The sequence below is a fragment of the Pelobates fuscus genome, chromosome 2 (genome assembly GCF_036172605.1).
Source record: "Pelobates fuscus isolate aPelFus1 chromosome 2, aPelFus1.pri, whole genome shotgun sequence".
NCBI classification, from domain to species: Eukaryota; Metazoa; Chordata; class Amphibia; order Anura; family Pelobatidae; genus Pelobates; species Pelobates fuscus.
Window position 1 is genome coordinate 64,741,276 of NC_086318.1, and position 13,805 is coordinate 64,755,080.

The 13,805-nt window shown below is 38.2% G+C and overlaps 5 non-coding genes across 5 annotated transcripts; all 5 read left to right on the forward strand.

Moving 5' to 3' along the window:
- Positions 1-1,967: 1,967 nt before the first annotated feature.
- TRNAK-CUU (transfer RNA lysine (anticodon CUU)) lies at positions 1,968-2,040 on the forward strand. The gene has a single exon. It is a non-coding gene; the product is annotated as a tRNA-Lys (tRNA).
- Positions 2,041-3,930: 1,890 nt separating this feature from the next.
- TRNAK-CUU (transfer RNA lysine (anticodon CUU)) lies at positions 3,931-4,003 on the forward strand. Its single transcript has one exon. It is a non-coding gene; the product is annotated as a tRNA-Lys (tRNA).
- A 1,890-nt stretch (positions 4,004-5,893) lies between these two features.
- TRNAK-CUU (transfer RNA lysine (anticodon CUU)) lies at positions 5,894-5,966 on the forward strand. The gene has a single exon. It is a non-coding gene; the product is annotated as a tRNA-Lys (tRNA).
- A 1,891-nt stretch (positions 5,967-7,857) lies between these two features.
- On the forward strand, positions 7,858-7,930 carry TRNAK-CUU (transfer RNA lysine (anticodon CUU)). The gene has a single exon. It is a non-coding gene; the product is annotated as a tRNA-Lys (tRNA).
- Positions 7,931-11,336: 3,406 nt separating this feature from the next.
- Positions 11,337-11,409, forward strand: TRNAK-CUU (transfer RNA lysine (anticodon CUU)). The gene has a single exon. It is a non-coding gene; the product is annotated as a tRNA-Lys (tRNA).
- The last annotated feature ends 2,396 nt before the right edge of the window (positions 11,410-13,805 follow it).

The window sequence follows — 13,805 nt, forward strand, 5'->3', positions numbered from 1 at the left end:
CAGCCCGGCTAGCTCAGTCGGTAGCGCATGAGACTCTTAATCTCAGGGTCGTGGGTTCGAGCCCCACGTTGGGCGAGATATGTAATTTTATGTCTCCTTTATTGAAAAAAATAAAAAAAGAAGGAAGGTGCTTACGTTTGGCCTAGGGAATCATAAAAGTCACCATATATTAGAGCAGATTGTATATTTGAAAAACATAGAAGGTGAAGAAACAGGAGTGTAGTTCTTTGGAAAAGTGTGTCAAGCAATTTAATTGTTGTAAGACGATTGAGGAATTCTTACAAAACATTTTAGTAGAGGGAGATTTTCAAATCTAACCATAAACCAGTGGACACAACCTAGCAGGGGAACATGTTAACAAAATGCTACCTTAGAATATAAGGAATTAAGTCATATTATTTCCATAAGAGCAATGAAGCCATTGTTTAAGAATGCAACTTTATATGTTTCAGTCTAGCTAAATCTCACCTTCCAACATAAGCAACTAGGGTCTATGATCTCTTTCACCATCAGGCCAGGAGAAATGAAACAATCCAAAAGGGGTAGGTTTTCAATGCTAATCACATGTTACTGGACACAGTCTAACTGAATACAATCTAAATTAAACCCCACTGTCAGACAAGAGCTACTATGGCCCATCATTTCCTTCACCATTTCTAATTGTTTTACGACTCTAGAAATGCAGACTTGGAGACTTCTCGTTATGATCCAAAAAGGGGAGATTTTCAAATCTTATCACCTGGACAGAAACTAAGGGATTAAAATCAAAACTAGATCTCACTGTGGAACAAGAGCTACTATGGCCCATTATATCCTTCACTGTTTCTGATTGTTTTACGAGTCTAGGAATGCCAACCTGGAGACGTTTCATTACAGGTTGGATTGCTTGAATCTTATAGGGTAAAGTGATATGATTTTTCTCTTGTTTAAGAAGGTAAATTTTATATCATACATTAAGATAGAGAGCTTTGCGAGTTCCCTCTTTCCCTCTGTCCACCCTTTGCTTCCGCAAAGCTCTCTCGGAATGCAGACTTGAAGACTTTTCATTACAGGGTGAATTATACTCTTAATCTCAGGGTCGTGGGTTCGAGCCCCACGTTGGGCGAGATGTGTTAACAAATTGCTACCTTAGAATATAAGGAATTAAGTCATATTATTTCCATAAGAGCAATGAAGCCATTGTTTAAGAAGGCAACTTTATATGGTTCAGTAGAGCTAAATCTCACCTTCCAACATAAGCAACTAGGGTCTATGATCTCTTTCACCATCAGGCCAGGAGAAATGAAACAATCCAAAAGGGGTAGGTTTTCAATGCTAATCACATGTTACTGGACACAGTCTAACTGAATACAATCTAAATTAAACCCCACTGTCAGACAAGAGCTACTATGGCCCATCATTTCCTTCACCATTTCTAATTGTTTTACGACTCTAGAAATGCAGACTTGGAGACTTCTCGTTATGATCCAAAAAGGGGAGATTTTCAAATCTTATCACCTGGACAGAAACTAAGGGATTAAAATCAAAACTAGATCTCACTGTGGAACAAGAGCTACTATGGCCCATTATATCCTTCACTGTTTCTGATTGTTTTACGAGTCTAGGAATGCCAACCTGGAGACGTTTCATTACAGGGTGGATTGCTTGAATCTTATAGGGTAAAGTGATATGATTTTTCTCTTGTTTAAGAAGGTAAATTTTATATCATACATTAAGATAGAGAGCTTTGCGAGTTCCCTCTTTCCCTCTGTCCACCCTTTGCTTCCGCAAAGCTCTCTCGGAATGCAGACTTGAAGACTTTTCATTACAGGGTGAGTTCTATAGGGTAAAGTGATCTGATTTTTCTCTTGTTTAAGAAGGTAAATTTATATATTATATTAAATAGTTAAACCAAGATAGAGAGCTTTGCAAGCTCTCTCCATCCACCCTTTGCATCCGAAGTCAGAGCATAATGCATGTAGGAATCAGCCTGGCTAGCTCAGTCGGTAGAGCATGAGACTCTTAATCTCAGGGTCGTGGGTTCGAGCCCCACGTTGGGCGAGATATGTAATTTTATGTCTCCTTTATTGAAAAAAATAAAAAAAGAAGGAAGGTGCTTACGTTTGGCCTAGGGAATCATAAAAGTCACCATATATTAGAGCAGATTGTATATTTGAAAAACATAGAAGGTGAAGAAACAGGAGTGTAGTTCTTTGGAAAAGTGTGTCAAGCAATTTAATTGTTGTAAGACGATTGAGGAATTCTTACAAAACATTTTAGTAGAGGGAGATTTTCAAATCTAACCATAAACCAGTGGACACAACCTAGCAGGGGAACATGTTAACAAAATGCTACCTTAGAATATAAGGAATTAAGTCATATTATTTCCATAAGAGCAATGAAGCCATTGTTTAAGAATGCAACTTTATATGTTTCAGTCTAGCTAAATCTCACCTTCCAACATAAGCAACTAGGGTCTATGATCTCTTTCACCATCAGGCCAGGAGAAATGAAACAATCCAAAAGGGGTAGGTTTTCAATGCTAATCACATGTTACTGGACACAGTCTAACTGAATACAATCTAAATTAAACCCCACTGTCAGACAAGAGCTACTATGGCCCATCATTTCCTTCACCATTTCTAATTGTTTTACGACTCTAGAAATGCAGACTTGGAGACTTCTCGTTATGATCCAAAAAGGGGAGATTTTCAAATCTTATCACCTGGACAGAAACTAAGGGATTAAAATCAAAACTAGATCTCACTGTGGAACAAGAGCTACTATGGCCCATTATATCCTTCACTGTTTCTGATTGTTTTACGAGTCTAGGAATGCCAACCTGGAGACGTTTCATTACAGGTTGGATTGCTTGAATCTTATAGGGTAAAGTGATATGATTTTTCTCTTGTTTAAGAAGGTAAATTTTATATCATACATTAAGATAGAGAGCTTTGCAAGTTCCCTCTTTCCCTCTGTCCACCCTTTGCTTCCGCAAACCCTCTGGAATGCAGACTTGAAGACTTTTCATTACAGGGTGAATTATACTCTTAATCTCAGGGTCGTGGGTTCGAGACCCACGTTGGGCGAGATGTGTTAACAAATTGCTACCTTAGAATATAAGGAATTAAGTCATATTATTTCCATAAGAGCAATGAAGCCATTGTTTAAGAAGGCAACTTTATATGGTTAAGTGGAGCTAAATCTCACCTTCCAACATAAGCAACTAGGGTCTATGATCTCTTTCACCATCAGGCCAGGAGAAATGAAACAATCCAAAAGGGGTAGGTTTTCAATGCTAATCACATGTTACTGGACACAGTCTAACTGAATACAATCTAAATTAAACCCCACTGTCAGACAAGAGCTACTATGGCCCATCATTTCCTTCACTATTTCTAATTGTTTTACGACTCTAGAAATGCAGACTTGGAGACTTCTCGTTATGATCCAAAAAGGGGAGATTTTCAAATCTTATCACCTGGACAGAAACTAAGGGATTAAAATCAAAACTAGATCTCACTGTGGAACAAGAGCTACTATGGCCCATTATATCCTTCACTGTTTCTGATTGTTTTACGAGTCTAGGAATGCCAACCTGGAGACGTTTCATTACAGGGTGGATTGCTTGAATCTTATAGGGTAAAGTGATATGATTTTTCTCTTGTTTAAGAAGGTAAATTTTATATCATACATTAAGATAGAGAGCTTTGCGAGTTCCCTCTTTCCCTCTGTCCACCCTTTGCTTCCGCAAAGCTCTCTCGGAATGCAGACTTGAAGACTTTTCATTACAGGGTGAGTTCTATAGGGTAAAGTGATCTGATTTTTCTCTTGTTTAAGAAGGTAAATTTATATATTATATTAAATAGTTAAACCAAGATAGAGAGCTTTGCAAGCTCTCTCCATCCACCCTTTGCATCCGAAGTCAGAGCATAATGCATGTAGGAATCAGCCTGGCTAGCTCAGTCGGTAGAGCATGAGACTCTTAATCTCAGGGTCGTGGGTTCGAGCCCCACGTTGGGCGAGATATGTAATTTTATGTCTCCTTTATTGAAAAAAATAAAAAAAGAAGGAAGGTGCTTACGTTTGGCCTAGGGAATCATAAAAGTCACCATATATTAGAGCAGATTGTATATTTGAAAAACATAGAAGGTGAAGAAACAGGAGTGTAGTTCTTTGGAAAAGTGTGTCAAGCAATTTAATTGTTGTAAGACGATTGAGGAATTCTTACAAAACATTTTAGTAGAGGGAGATTTTCAAATCTAACCATAAACCAGTGGACACAACCTAGCAGGGGAACATGTTAACAAAATGCTACCTTAGAATATAAGGAATTAAGTCATATTATTTCCATAAGAGCAATGAAGCCATTGTTTAAGAATGCAACTTTATATGTTTCAGTCTAGCTAAATCTCACCTTCCAACATAAGCAACTAGGGTCTATGATCTCTTTCACCATCAGGCCAGGAGAAATGAAACAATCCAAAAGGGGTAGGTTTTCAATGCTAATCACATGTTACTGGACACAGTCTAACTGAATACAATCTAAATTAAACCCCACTGTCAGACAAGAGCTACTATGGCCCATCATTTCCTTCACCATTTCTAATTGTTTTACGACTCTAGAAATGCAGACTTGGAGACTTCTCGTTATGATCCAAAAAGGGGAGATTTTCAAATCTTATCACCTGGACAGAAACTAAGGGATTAAAATCAAAACTAGATCTCACTGTGGAACAAGAGCTACTATGGCCCATTATATCCTTCACTGTTTCTGATTGTTTTACGAGTCTAGGAATGCCAACCTGGAGACGTTTCATTACAGGTTGGATTGCTTGAATCTTATAGGGTAAAGTGATATGATTTTTCTCTTGTTTAAGAAGGTAAATTTTATATCATACATTAAGAAAGAGAGCTTTGCAAGTTCCCTCTTTCCCTCTGTCCACCCTTTGCTTCCGCAAACCCTCTGGAATGCAGACTTGAAGACTTTTCATTACAGGGTGAATTATACTCTTAATCTCAGGGTCGTGGGTTCGAGACCCACGTTGGGCGAGATGTGTTAACAAATTGCTACCTTAGAATATAAGGAATTAAGTCATATTATTTCCATAAGAGCAATGAAGCCATTGTTTAAGAAGGCAACTTTATATGGTTAAGTGGAGCTAAATCTCACCTTCCAACATAAGCAACTAGGGTCTATGATCTCTTTCACCATCAGGCCAGGAGAAATGAAACAATCCAAAAGGGGTAGGTTTTCAATGCTAATCACATGTTACTGGACACAGTCTAACTGAATACAATCTAAATTAAACCCCACTGTCAGACAAGAGCTACTATGGCCCATCATTTCCTTCACTATTTCTAATTGTTTTACGACTCTAGAAATGCAGACTTGGAGACTTCTCGTTATGATCCAAAAAGGGGAGATTTTCAAATCTTATCACCTGGACAGAAACTAAGGGATTAAAATCAAAACTAGATCTCACTGTGGAACAAGAGCTACTATGGCCCATTATATCCTTCACTGTTTCTGATTGTTTTACGAGTCTAGGAATGCCAACCTGGAGACGTTTCATTACAGGGTGGATTGCTTGAATCTTATAGGGTAAAGTGATATGATTTTTCTCTTGTTTAAGAAGGTAAATTTTATATCATACATTAAGATAGAGAGCTTTGCGAGTTCCCTCTTTCCCTCTGTCCACCCTTTGCTTCCGCAAAGCTCTCTCGGAATGCAGACTTGAAGACTTTTCATTACAGGGTGAGTTCTATAGGGTAAAGTGATCTGATTTTTCTCTTGTTTAAGAAGGTAAATTTATATATTATATTAAATAGTTAAACCAAGATAGAGAGCTTTGCAAGCTCTCTCCATCCACCCTTTGCATCCGAAGTCAGAGCATAATGCATGTAGGAATCAGCCCGGCTAGCTCAGTCGGTAGAGCATGAGACTCTTAATCTCAGGGTCGTGGGTTCGAGCCCCACGTTGGGCGAGATATGTAATTTTATGTCTCCTTTATTGAAAAAAATAAAAAAAGAAGGAAGGTGCTTACGTTTGGCCTAGGGAATCATAAAAGTCACCATATATTAGAGCAGATTGTATATTTGAAAAACATAGAAGGTGAAGAAACAGGAGTGTAGTTCTTTGGAAAAGTGTGTCAAGCAATTTAATTGTTGTAAGACGATTGAGGAATTCTTACAAAACATTTTAGTAGAGGGAGATTTTCAAATCTAACCATAAACCAGTGGACACAACCTAGCAGGGGAACATGTTAACAAAATGCTACCTTAGAATATAAGGAATTAAGTCATATTATTTCCATAAGAGCAATGAAGCCATTGTTTAAGAATGCAACTTTATATGTTTCAGTCTAGCTAAATCTCACCTTCCAACATAAGCAACTAGGGTCTATGATCTCTTTCACCATCAGGCCAGGAGAAATGAAACAATCCAAAAGGGGTAGGTTTTCAATGCTAATCACATGTTACTGGACACAGTCTAACTGAATACAATCTAAATTAAACCCCACTGTCAGACAAGAGCTACTATGGCCCATCATTTCCTTCACCATTTCTAATTGTTTTACGACTCTAGAAATGCAGACTTGGAGACTTCTCGTTATGATCCAAAAAGGGGAGATTTTCAAATCTTATCACCTGGACAGAAACTAAGGGATTAAAATCAAAACTAGATCTCACTGTGGAACAAGAGCTACTATGGCCCATTATATCCTTCACTGTTTCTGATTGTTTTACGAGTCTAGGAATGCCAACCTGGAGACGTTTCATTACAGGTTGGATTGCTTGAATCTTATAGGGTAAAGTGATATGATTTTTCTCTTGTTTAAGAAGGTAAATTTTATATCATACATTAAGATAGAGAGCTTTGCGAGTTCCCTCTTTCCCTCTGTCCACCCTTTGCTTCCGCAAAGCCCTCTGGAATGCAGACTTGAAGACTTTTCATTACAGGGTGAATTATACTCTTAATCTCAGGGTCGTGGGTTCGAGCCCCACGTTGGGCGAGATGTGTTAACAAATTGCTACCTTAGAATATAAGGAATTAAGTCATATTATTTCCATAAGAGCAATGAAGCCATTGTTTAAGAAGGCAACTTTATATGGTTAAGTGGAGCTAAATCTCACCTTCCAACATAAGCAACTAGGGTCTATGATCTCTTTCACCATCAGGCCAGGAGAAATGAAACAATCCAAAAGGGGTAGGTTTTCAATGCTAATCACATGTTACTGGACACAGTCTAACTGAATACAATCTAAATTAAACCCCACTGTCAGACAAGAGCTACTATGGCCCATCATTTCCTTCACCATTTCTAATTGTTTTACGACTCTAGAAATGCAGACTTGGAGACTTCTCGTTATGATCCAAAAAGGGGAGATTTTCAAATCTTATCACCTGGACAGAAACTAAGGGATTAAAATCAAAACTAGATCTCACTGTGGAACAAGAGCTACTATGGCCCATTATATCCTTCACTGTTTCTGATTGTTTTACGAGTCTAGGAATGCCAACCTGGAGACGTTTCATTACAGGGTGGATTGCTTGAATCTTATAGGGTAAAGTGATATGATTTTTCTCTTGTTTAAGAAGGTAAATTTTATATCATACATTAAGATAGAGAGCTTTGCGAGTTCCCTCTTTCCCTCTGTCCACCCTTTGCTTCCGCAAAGCTCTCTCGGAATGCAGACTTGAAGACTTTTCATTACAGGGTGAGTTCTATAGGGTAAAGTGATCTGATTTTTCTCTTGTTTAAGAAGGTAAATTTATATATTATATTAAATAGTTAAACCAAGATAGAGAGCTTTGCAAGCTCTCTCCATCCACCCTTTGCATCCGAAGTCAGAGCATAATGCATGTAGGAATCAGCCCGGCTAGCTCAGTCGGTAGAGCATGAGACTCTTAATCTCAGGGTCGTGGGTTCGAGCCCCACGTTGGGCGAGATATGTAATTTTATGTCTCCTTTATTGAAAAAAATAAAAAAAGAAGGAAGGTGCTTACGTTTGGCCTAGGGAATCATAAAAGTCACCATATATTAGAGCAGATTGTATATTTGAAAAACATAGAAGGTGAAGAAACAGGAGTGTAGTTCTTTGGAAAAGTGTGTCAAGCAATTTAATTGTTGTAAGACGATTGAGGAATTCTTACAAAACATTTTAGTAGAGGGAGATTTTCAAATCTAACCATAAACCAGTGGACACAACCTAGCAGGGGAACATGTTAACAAAATGCTACCTTAGAAAATCAGGAATTAAGTCATATTATTTCCATAAGAGCAATGAAGCCATTGTTTAAGAATGCAACTTTATATGTTTCAGTCTAGCTAAATCTCACCTTCCAACATAAGCAACTAGGGTCTATGATCTCTTTCACCATCAGGCCAGGAGAAATGAAACAATCCAAAAGGGGTAGGTTTTCAATGCTAATCACATGTTACTGGACACAGTCTAACTGAATACAATCTAAATTAAACCCCACTGTCAGACAAGAGCTACTATGGCCCATCATTTCCTTCACCATTTCTAATTGTTTTACGACTCTAGAAATGCAGACTTGGAGACTTCTCGTTATGATCCAAAAAGGGGAGATTTTCAAATCTTATCACCTGGACAGAAACTAAGGGATTAAAATCAAAACTAGATCTCACTGTGGAACAAGAGCTACTATGGCCCATTATATCCTTCACTGTTTCTGATTGTTTTACGAGTCTAGGAATGCCAACCTGGAGACGTTTCATTACAGGTTGGATTGCTTGAATCTTATAGGGTAAAGTGATATGATTTTTCTCTTGTTTAAGAAGGTAAATTTTATATCATACATTAAGATAGAGAGCTTTGCGAGTTCCCTCTTTCCCTCTGTCCACCCTTTGCTTCCGCAAAGCCCTCTGGAATGCAGACTTGAAGACTTTTCATTACAGGGTGAATTATACTCTTAATCTCAGGGTCGTGGGTTCGAGACCCACGTTGGGCGAGATGTGTTAACAAATTGCTACCTTAGAATATAAGGAATTAAGTCATATTATTTCCATAAGAGCAATGAAGCCATTGTTTAAGAATGCAACTTTATATGTTTCAGTCTAGCTAAATCTCACCTTCCAACATAAGCAACTAGGGTCTATGATCTCTTTCACCATCAGGCCAGGAGAAATGAAACAATCCAAAAGGGGTAGGTTTTCAATGCTAATCACATGTTACTGGACACAGTCTAACTGAATACAATCTAAATTAAACCCCACTGTCAGACAAGAGCTACTATGGCCCATCATTTCCTTCACCATTTCTAATTGTTTTACGACTCTAGAAATGCAGACTTGGAGACTTCTCGTTATGATCCAAAAAGGGGAGATTTTCAAATCTTATCACCTGGACAGAAACTAAGGGATTAAAATCAAAACTAGATCTCACTGTGGAACAAGAGCTACTATGGCCCATTATATCCTTCACTGTTTCTGATTGTTTTACGAGTCTAGGAATGCCAACCTGGAGACGTTTCATTACAGGTTGGATTGCTTGAATCTTATAGGGTAAAGTGATATGATTTTTCTCTTGTTTAAGAAGGTAAATTTTATATCATACATTAAGATAGAGAGCTTTGCGAGTTCCCTCTTTCCCTCTGTCCACCCTTTGCTTCCGCAAAGCTCTCTCGGAATGCAGACTTGAAGACTTTTCATTACAGGGTGAATTATACTCTTAATCTCAGGGTCGTGGGTTCGAGCCCCACGTTGGGCGAGATGTGTTAACAAATTGCTACCTTAGAATATAAGGAATTAAGTCATATTATTTCCATAAGAGCAATGAAGCCATTGTTTAAGAAGGCAACTTTATATGGTTCAGTGGAGCTAAATCTCACCTTCCAACATAAGCAACTAGGGTCTATGATCTCTTTCACCATCAGGCCAGGAGAAATGAAACAATCCAAAAGGGGTAGGTTTTCAATGCTAATCACATGTTACTGGACACAGTCTAACTGAATACAATCTAAATTAAACCCCACTGTCAGACAAGAGCTACTATGGCCCATCATTTCCTTCACCATTTCTAATTGTTTTACGACTCTAGAAATGCAGACTTGGAGACTTCTCGTTATGATCCAAAAAGGGGAGATTTTCAAATCTTATCACCTGGACAGAAACTAAGGGATTAAAATCAAAACTAGATCTCACTGTGGAACAAGAGCTACTATGGCCCATTATATCCTTCACTGTTTCTGATTGTTTTACGAGTCTAGGAATGCCAACCTGGAGACGTTTCATTACAGGTTGGATTGCTTGAATCTTATAGGGTAAAGTGATATGATTTTTCTCTTGTTTAAGAAGGTAAATTTTATATCATACATTAAGATAGAGAGCTTTGCGAGTTCCCTCTTTCCCTCTGTCCACCCTTTGCTTCCGCAAAGCCCTCTGGAATGCAGACTTGAAGACTTTTCATTACAGGGTGAATTATACTCTTAATCTCAGGGTCGTGGGTTCGAGCCCCACGTTGGGCGAGATGTGTTAACAAATTGCTACCTTAGAATATAAGGAATTAAGTCATATTATTTCCATAAGAGCAATGAAGCCATTGTTTAAGAAGGCAACTTTATATGGTTAAGTGGAGCTAAATCTCACCTTCCAACATAAGCAACTAGGGTCTATGATCTCTTTCACCATCAGGCCAGGAGAAATGAAACAATCCAAAAGGGGTAGGTTTTCAATGCTAATCACATGTTACTGGACACAGTCTAACTGAATACAATCTAAATTAAACCCCACTGTCAGACAAGAGCTACTATGGCCCATCATTTACTTCACCATTTCTAATTGTTTTACGACTCTAGAAATGCAGACTTGGAGACTTCTCGTTATGATCCAAAAAGGGGAGATTTTCAAATCTTATCACCTGGACAGAAACTAAGGGATTAAAATCAAAACTAGATCTCACTGTGGAACAAGAGCTACTATGGCCCATTATATCCTTCACTGTTTCTGATTGTTTTACGAGTCTAGGAATGCCAACCTGGAGACGTTTCATTACAGGGTGGATTGCTTGAATCTTATAGGGTAAAGTGATATGATTTTTCTCTTGTTTAAGAAGGTAAATTTTATATCATACATTAAGATAGAGAGCTTTGCGAGTTCCCTCTTTCCCTCTGTCCACCCTTTGCTTCCGCAAAGCTCTCTCGGAATGCAGACTTGAAGACTTTTCATTACAGGGTGAGTTCTATAGGGTAAAGTGATCTGATTTTTCTCTTGTTTAAGAAGGTAAATTTATATATTATATTAAATAGTTAAACCAAGATAGAGAGCTTTGCAAGCTCTCTCCATCCACCCTTTGCATCCGAAGTCAGAGCATAATGCATGTAAGAATCAGCCTGGCTAGCTCAGTCGGTAGAGCATGAGACTCTTAATCTCAGGGTCGTGGGTTCGAGCCCCACGTTGGGCGAGATATGTAATTTTATGTCTCCTTTATTGAAAAAAATAAAAAAAGAAGGAAGATGCTTACGTTTGGCCTAGGGAATCATAAAAGTCACCATATATTAGAGCAGATTGTATATTTGAAAAACATAGAAGGTGAAGAAACAGGAGTGTAGTTCTTTGGAAAAGTGTGTCAAGCAATTTAATTGTTGTAAGACGATTGAGGAATTCTTACAAAACATTTTAGTAGAGGGAGATTTTCAAATCTAACCATAAACCAGTGGACACAACCTAGCAGGGGAACATGTTAACAAAATGCTACCTTAGAAAATCAGGAATTAAGCCATATTATTTCCATAAGAGCAATGAAGCCATTGTTTAAGAATGCAACTTTATATGTTTCAGTCTAGCTAAATCTCACCTTCCAACATAAGCAACTAGGGTCTATGATCTCTTTCACCATCAGGCCAGGAGAAATGAAACAATCCAAAAGGGGTAGGTTTTCAATGCTAATCACATGTTACTGGACACAGTCTAACTGAATACAATCTAAATTAAACCCCACTGTCAGACAAGAGCTACTATGGCCCATCATTTCCTTCACCATTTCTAATTGTTTTACGACTCTAGAAATGCAGACTTGGAGACTTCTCGTTATGATCCAAAAAGGGGAGATTTTCAAATCTTATCACCTGGACAGAAACTAAGGGATTAAAATCAAAACTAGATCTCACTGTGGAACAAGAGCTACTATGGCCCATTATATCCTTCACTGTTTCTGATTGTTTTACGAGTCTAGGAATGCCAACCTGGAGACGTTTCATTACAGGTTGGATTGCTTGAATCTTATTGGGTAAAGTGATATGATTTTTCTCTTGTTTAAGAAGGTAAATTTTATATCATACATTAAGATAGAGAGCTTTGCGAGTTCCCTCTTTCCCTCTGTCCACCCTTTGCTTCCGCAAAGCCCTCTCGGAATGCAGACTTGAAGACTTTTCATTACAGGGTGAATTATACTCTTAATCTCAGGGTCGTGGGTTCGAGACCCACGTTGGGCGAGATGTGTTAACAAATTGCTACCTTAGAATATAAGGAATTAAGTCATATTATTTCCATAAGAGCAATGAAGCCATTGTTTAAGAATGCAACTTTATATGTTTCAGTCTAGCTAAATCTCACCTTCCAACATAAGCAACTAGGGTCTATGATCTCTTTCACCATCAGGCCAGGAGAAATGAAACAATCCAAAAGGGGTAGGTTTTCAATGCTAATCACATGTTACTGGACACAGTCTAACTGAATACAATCTAAATTAAACCCCACTGTCAGACAAGAGCTACTATGGCCCATCATTTCCTTCACCATTTCTAATTGTTTTACGACTCTAGAAATGCAGACTTGGAGACTTCTCGTTATGATCCAAAAAGGGGAGATTTTCAAATCTTATCACCTGGACAGAAACTAAGGGATTAAAATCAAAACTAGATCTCACTGTGGAACAAGAGCTACTATGGCCCATTATATCCTTCACTGTTTCTGATTGTTTTACGAGTCTAGGAATGCCAACCTGGAGACGTTTCATTACAGGTTGGATTGCTTGAATCTTATAGGGTAAAGTGATATGATTTTTCTCTTGTTTAAGAAGGTAAATTTTATATCATACATTAAGATAGAGAGCTTTGCGAGTTCCCTCTTTCCCTCTGTCCACCCTTTGCTTCCGCAAAGCTCTCTCGGAATGCAGACTTGAAGACTTTTCATTACAGGGTGAATTATACTCTTAATCTCAGGGTCGTGGGTTCGAGCCCCACGTTGGGCGAGATGTGTTAACAAATTGCTACCTTAGAATATAAGGAATTAAGTCATATTATTTCCATAAGAGCAATGAAGCCATTGTTTAAGAAGGCAACTTTATATGGTTCAGTGGAGCTAAATCTCACCTTCCAACATAAGCAACTAGGGTCTATGATCTCTTTCACCATCAGGCCAGGAGAAATGAAACAATCCAAAAGGGGTAGGTTTTCAATGCTAATCACATGTTACTGGACACAGTCTAACTGAATACAATCTAAATTAAACCCCACTGTCAGACAAGAGCTACTATGGCCCATCATTTCCTTCACCATTTCTAATTGTTTTACGACTCTAGAAATGCAGACTTGGAGACTTCTCGTTATGATCCAAAAAGGGGAGATTTTCAAATCTTATCACCTGGACAGAAACTAAGGGATTAAAATCAAAACTAGATCTCACTGTGGAACAAGAGCTACTATGGCCCATTATATCCTTCACTGTTTCTGATTGTTTTACGAGTCTAGGAATGCCAACCTGGAGACGTTTCATTACAGGTTGGATTGCTTGAATCTTATAGGGTAAAGTGATATGATTTTTCTCTTGTTTAAGAAGGTAAATTTTATATCATACATT